This window comes from Rattus norvegicus, chromosome 12 (assembly GCF_036323735.1).
Source record: "Rattus norvegicus strain BN/NHsdMcwi chromosome 12, GRCr8, whole genome shotgun sequence".
NCBI lineage: Eukaryota > Metazoa > Chordata > Mammalia > Rodentia > Muridae > Rattus > Rattus norvegicus.
In genome coordinates, this window is record NC_086030.1 from 16,736,903 (window position 1) to 16,743,179 (window position 6,277).

The following is a 6,277-nucleotide window of genomic DNA, read 5'->3' on the forward strand; positions in this document are numbered from 1 at the left end:
GCCTCCACCTCCCATCTCACTGAGGATTTCAGCGGCACAGCAGGGAACCCAGCTTTTTCCGAATGGCTCCCAGGGATGGAGTCCTGGTTGTCAGACTTGTGTGACAACTGCTTTTCCTACTGAGTGATTTCACTCGCCCAGGGTTCTTGAGACAAAATCTCATACTAAACCCAGACTAGCCTCAAACCCAATATGATCCTCCTGCCTCAGCACCCTTGGCTATTTCTGGAAACAGGGCCTCTCAGTATAACCCAGGTTAGCCTTGAACTCTATCCACTTGACAAGGCTTCTGAAATTGCTGGGATTACAGACATTTAATCCTGACTCCTTTTGCCATGCCTGACTCCTTTTGTGAGACAGAGGAGGTTTTTACCATCCCGAATTGGCCATAAATACACTGTGTAGCTAAGGCTAGCCTATAGCCCCAGGAGTGTAGCACCACACCCAAGCATGCTGCCAGCTGCGTTGCTCCCCTAGCTCTTACCTTTGTTCTCTTTCTGTGTGAGTGTACATGCATGCATGTAGAGGTCAGAGGAAGACCACAGTGTCATTTGTCAGGTATGGAACTTTCCGAATGGAGTAGTCTAGCTGGCCAGTGAGTCTAAGTCCCAGAGGTCTGCTGGTCTCCGCCTCCCAGTGTGTGTAGGTCAAAGGTGGACACTGCGTGTCCTGTGCAATTACTCCCTATTTACTGAGCAGGGTCTTTTTGCTGAGCCTGGAGTGTACCAACTGGGCTAGTCTAACTAGCCAGCGTGCTCTGCGGACCTGTTGTCTCACCTCCCAAGTGCTGGTGGGCCATCACACCCACCTGGCATTTGATATGGGTTCTGGGGGTCCTGCATGTTCATATTTCTTTGTTTTATTTTTAAAATTACTTTAACACATGTCTAGATTTATTTACTTATTTATTTTTGTTTTTGTTTTTTTTCAAGAGGATGGGGGTGGGGTGTTGGCTGATCTAGAACTCACTCTGTAGACCAGGCTGGCCTCCAACTCACAGAGATCCACCTGCCTCTGTCTCCTGAGTGCTGGGATTAAAGGTGTGTGCCACCATGGCCTGGCTTTAGGTTTATTTATTTTTATGTGTAGCAATGTTTTACTCGCACACCATGGACCCTCCTGCTACATGAGGAGAACATTGGGCCTCTTAGAACTCGTGTTACTATGGACAGTTGTGAGCTGTCATGTGGGTGCTGGGAACTGAACTCAGGTCCCCTTAAGAGCAGCAAGTGCTCTTAACAGCTGAGCCATTTTTCCAGCCCCAGTGTGTATAGCGATTAAAGACACCCAGGTGTGGCGACACAGGCTTGTAATTCCAGTGCTCAGCAAACTGAAACAGGAGGACCATGAATTTGAGGCTAGCCTGGGCTATTCAGCCAGATCATGTCTCCGATATGCGCTCATAGCCGCTGAGGAGATGGATGGGTGGTTAAGAGTGCTTGCTCTGCAGACATGAAGGACTGAGCTTGAGTTCCCAGCTCTTGTGTAAAAAGCGGCGCGTTGACTGTAACCCAGCATCGGAGCATGGAGACAGGTGGATCCCGAGAACGTGCAGGCCAGCCAACCTAGCTGAACCAATGATTGTGGCCCAATGAGGTTCTCCCTCTTCCTCACTCACTCACTTTTGAGAAAGGTTTTTCTGTGTAGCCCTGGCCGTCCTAGAACTCGCGCAACAGACCATGGTGGCCTCGAACTCAGAGATCTGCCTGCCTTGACCTCCAGAATGCCTCGGCCTCCACAGTGCTGGGATTAAAGCGTGTGCCGCCACGGCCCTGCAAGAGACTCTGTCTCAAGGCAGCAAGGCAGAGACCAATAGAGAGACACTCAGTATCCTGCTCTGGCCTCTAAGTGCACACGCACACACGTGTGTGTACCCATACACTCAGGAACATGGAACACACACACACACACATACACACACACACACACACACACACACACACACACACACACCTAGCAACCCTACCGACACTACCACCAACCAGGGGACTGGTGGATCTGTAGCCAGCGGTGACCCCATATGACTCACCCGGGCTGGGTGAATGACACCTCCCAGGCCTTCTAACTCTCAAGCCTTTCGCCCACCCACAGCTCAGAGAAGGCAAGAAACTTGCCTGAGGGTTACCAGCAAGCCAGACCTCCCTCTGGGGAGCTAGGTCAGCCTCAGGAAATCCTGGCCGCTCAGCCTGGAAACAGTTGTTCTGTTTTCTTGGCTGTCCTGCAATCCTGGCCAGCTGTTTCTCTTCGGGTCCAGGGAGGTTTGGAAAGGAAGGCCTCGTCACCGGAAAGTCCTGAAGCCTGAGCCCTGGTTCTCTCTTAATGAGATCCCCAGATCTTTGGAGGAGACAGGCTTCAGGTAGGAGAGGGCACTCTGAGAAGAGAGGAGGAAGCAGGGATCCTCAAGGAAGGAAGGAGGGGGTGGGGGTGGGAGCAGGTTTTTATTCTGTGTGTGTGGTGCTGTGCCTGCAATTATGTCTGTGTACCATGTGTGTAGCTGCTGCCCATGGACATCAGAAGGAGGCATCAGATCCCCTGGATCTGGAGTTAGAGAGAGCTGTGAGGCACCATGTGGCTGGGGATGGAACCAGCCAGCGCTCTTAACCACTCAGCCATCTCTCCAGCCCCAGATGCTCCACAATGGGTTCTGAGTCCCTCCACCTCCCAAAAATCTCATGTGGAGAAGCCCTGGAAGCAGCAACAGAGACCAACAGACACAGAACCCTTCCTCCTGGAAGGAAAGCTGTGACTTACAGTGAAATGGGACTTCCGAAACAACTTAAGGGACTCAGAGGTTAAAAGTGCTCGTAAATTCTCGCGAAGGACCTGAATTCAGTTCTCAGCACTCACCTTAGGCACCTCACGCCGACCTAAAACTCCAGCTCCAGGGACTACAGCGCCCTCTTCTGTCCTCTGAGGGTTTCTGCATTCACATGCACGTGGCCATCCATATACAGATACACAATTAAAACACAAAAGTTTTGGAAGGATGGCTCAGTGGTTAAGAGCATTTCCTGCTCTTCCAGAGGACCTGGGTTTAATTCCCAGCATTAGCTGGCTCACATCACCTTGTAATTACATCTTCATCCCCAAAGATATCTTCCGGCCTCCACAGGCAATTCACTCACGTGTGTGAACCTATACACAGACACACGGTATGCACATAATTTTAAAATAAAAGAAAACCTTTCTGTTAAAGTTTACTTGGGAATATCTCATTGATAAAGCACTTGCCTAGCATATAGAGGGGACCTTCGGAGACATCCCTCCCTCCCTACTCCCGCCTTCTGTCCTTCCTCCCTCTTAGCCCCTCTCCCCCCTTATTTCTCCCTCTTATTTCACCCTCCCTTTCCTCTCCGCACCTCACTCAGTAGGCCTAGGCAGTCCTCAGACTCACAGTCCTCCTTCTTAGCTTCCTTAACCTTGAAATCAGAAGCACCACCATACGTGGCTGAAAGCAGTTTGAGCAATGGTGGGGTGCACCGGCTAGAGCAGGGGTCTCCAACATCATGGCCATCATCCCATTCCAGTGGCCCTAGCCAAGGCACCTGCCCTTATCTTTCATGAGTCAAGCACAAGGTGAGGGAACAAAAAAACCAGAAGCCACCCCTTCCAGAGGGCACAACCACCCCAGGACTGTAGCTCCTGGCCTACACTGGCCTTTTATCTCTGATCATAGGTTTAGTCTGTTATCCGCAAGAGAGAACAAGTCCCGTCCCTGCCCCCACCCCACCCCACCCCACCCCGTTAGCACTAGCCACTTTGCAGGATCCCAGGCCCAGCCCTTTCTGATTCTTACAGATCCTAAGTCACCATGGCCTCCTCCAGGAGTTGACATGTTCCCTGGGGCTATGTGAGTGGCCTGCTGAGTCATGTGATCTAGACTGGGGATGTGGCTCCGGCAGGGAAATGCTGGACTAGCAGGCTGGAGGCCCTGGGTTCCAGCCCCAACACCAGGATAAACAACACTCAAGAGCACACAGTGCTATCACAGCACTGGGAAGAGGTACACACACGAGGATCAGGAGTTAATAACAAACCTGGGGCTGGGGTTAGTTTGAGGCCAACCTGGGCTACATGAGAACCTGTCTCAAATAATAAGAAAAGAAAAGAAAAGAAAAGAAGCCAGGTGGGGCTGGGGATTTAGCTCAGTGGTAAAGCGCTTACCTAGGAAGCGCAAGGCCCTGGGTTCGGTCCCCAGCTCCGGAAAAAAAAAAAAAAAAAGAACCGAAAAGAAGCCACGCAGTGGCAGCATGTGCCATTAATCCAGTGCGTTCATGGCCAGCCTGGGCTACAAAGTGAGTTCCAAGACAGCCAAGGCTATCTGGAGCCTAAAATTGTTTTCTGTTTTGTTAGGAACTACACTCAGGGCTTCTGAATAGGCAGGCGCTCGACCACTGAGCCACACCCCCAGGCTTTTTACTGTTTTACAAAATAATTTTATTTTTCAAATTATTTTTAATTTCTTATTTATGTGCACATGTGTGTGTGTGTCACATGTATGTGGTGCCTATGTGTATATGTGAGTGTGTGTGAATGTATACCACATATATGTGGTCCCTGTGTGCATGTGTGTGTGCCACATGTATGTGGCACCTGTTTGTCACATGTATGTGGTGCCTGTGTGTATATGTATGTGAGTATATGCCACATGTATGTGATGCCTCTGTGTGTGTGTATGTGTGTGTGTGTGTGTATGAGTGTATGTCACACGTAGTGTGAGTGGTGTCTATGGAGACCAGAAGATGGTGTGAGCTCCCCTGAAACTAGGGTTACAGGCAGTTGTGAGTCACCTTATGTAAATGCTGGGAACTGACCTCAGGTCTTCTGGGAAGCTGCAAGCATTCTTCTTTTTTTTTTTTCTTTTCTTTTTTTTCTTTTCTTTTTTTTCGGAGCTGGGGACCGAACCCAGGGCCTTGCGCTCGCTAGGCAAGCGCTCTACCGCTGAGCTAAATCCCCAACCCCAGCTGCAAGCATTCTTAATTGTTGAGCTGTCTCTCCACCTCATGTGGCCAGACACAAACACATGTAAATGTCACCCACCAAGTCACCTCCCCAGACCTATCTTTTCCTTTTTAGAGATAGTTTAGGCTTCTCAAATAAACAAATAAAAAACAACAATCTGGGCTGAGTGGCCACTCCTCTAATCCCAGCAGGCAGAGGCAGGACGATCTCTGAGTTCAAGGCCAGCCTAGATATGTATTGAGCTTGAAGCCAGTCTGGGATATATGAGACCCTAAATAAATAATGAATGAATGAATGATTTTTTTTTTTTTTTAGGATTTACTTTACCATTAAGTGTAATGTATGTATGTGTCTTGGGGTGATGCCTGCAGATGCCTGAGGAGGCCAGAAGAGGGTATCAGATTCCCCCGGAGCTGGTGATTCACGGGTGATTATGAATGTCTGTGTAGTGTGCTGGGAACCGTACTTGGGTCTTCTGCAAGAGCAGTAGATGCTCTTAGCCACATCTCTCCACTCCTGAGTTTTTAAAAAGAAAGAAAAAAAATCAGTTTGAGAATGGGATATTCTCTTGCCTCTGCATGGGCTCTGCTTGGCCTAGGACTTGGTTTGGAATTCCAGCACCACGAAATAAACGAAGGAAGAAGCAGAGAGGAAAGAGGCAGCAGCAGGAAGGGAAATTTACAATACATTTCACTTGACAGGAAGGGAGGTGGGGGGGTGGGAGGGGGGAGGAGGGGTGGGGGTGAGAGGGGGGTTGGGGGAGGGGAGTGGGAGTGGGATGGGGGAGTGGGAGGGGGTCGAGGGGAGATGGAGATGACTGGCTGCTCCTCCGGAGGAACTTGGTTTAGTTCCCAGCACCCACGTCTGCTCACAGCCATCTATGATGGGGATCTGATGCCCTCTTGTGGTAAGCTCCCCTGAGCTTACCACATGCATGCAGATAGAACACACTCAGATATAAAACATAGGCCTTGGGGTTGGGGATTTGGCTCAAGTGGTAGAGCGCTTGCCTAGCATGCGCAAGGCCCTGGGTTCGGTCCCCAGCTCCGAAAAAAAAAAAGAAAAAAGAAAAAAAACATAGGCCTTTGATGTCAGCACTTCGAAGCACAGTGAAGCTCTAAGATAGATAGATGGATAGACAGACAGACAGACAAACCTTTACCTTTTTTTTTTTTTTAATTTAAGATCTACTCAGAGTGAGTACCTTGTAGTTTAAACTGGCCTGACTGGAAAGTGAGCTTCTTATGTTGTTCATCTATGGGTTTCTCTGAAGATCAGACGACAGCTGATTTCTTATCCCTGGGTCACTTGAAAT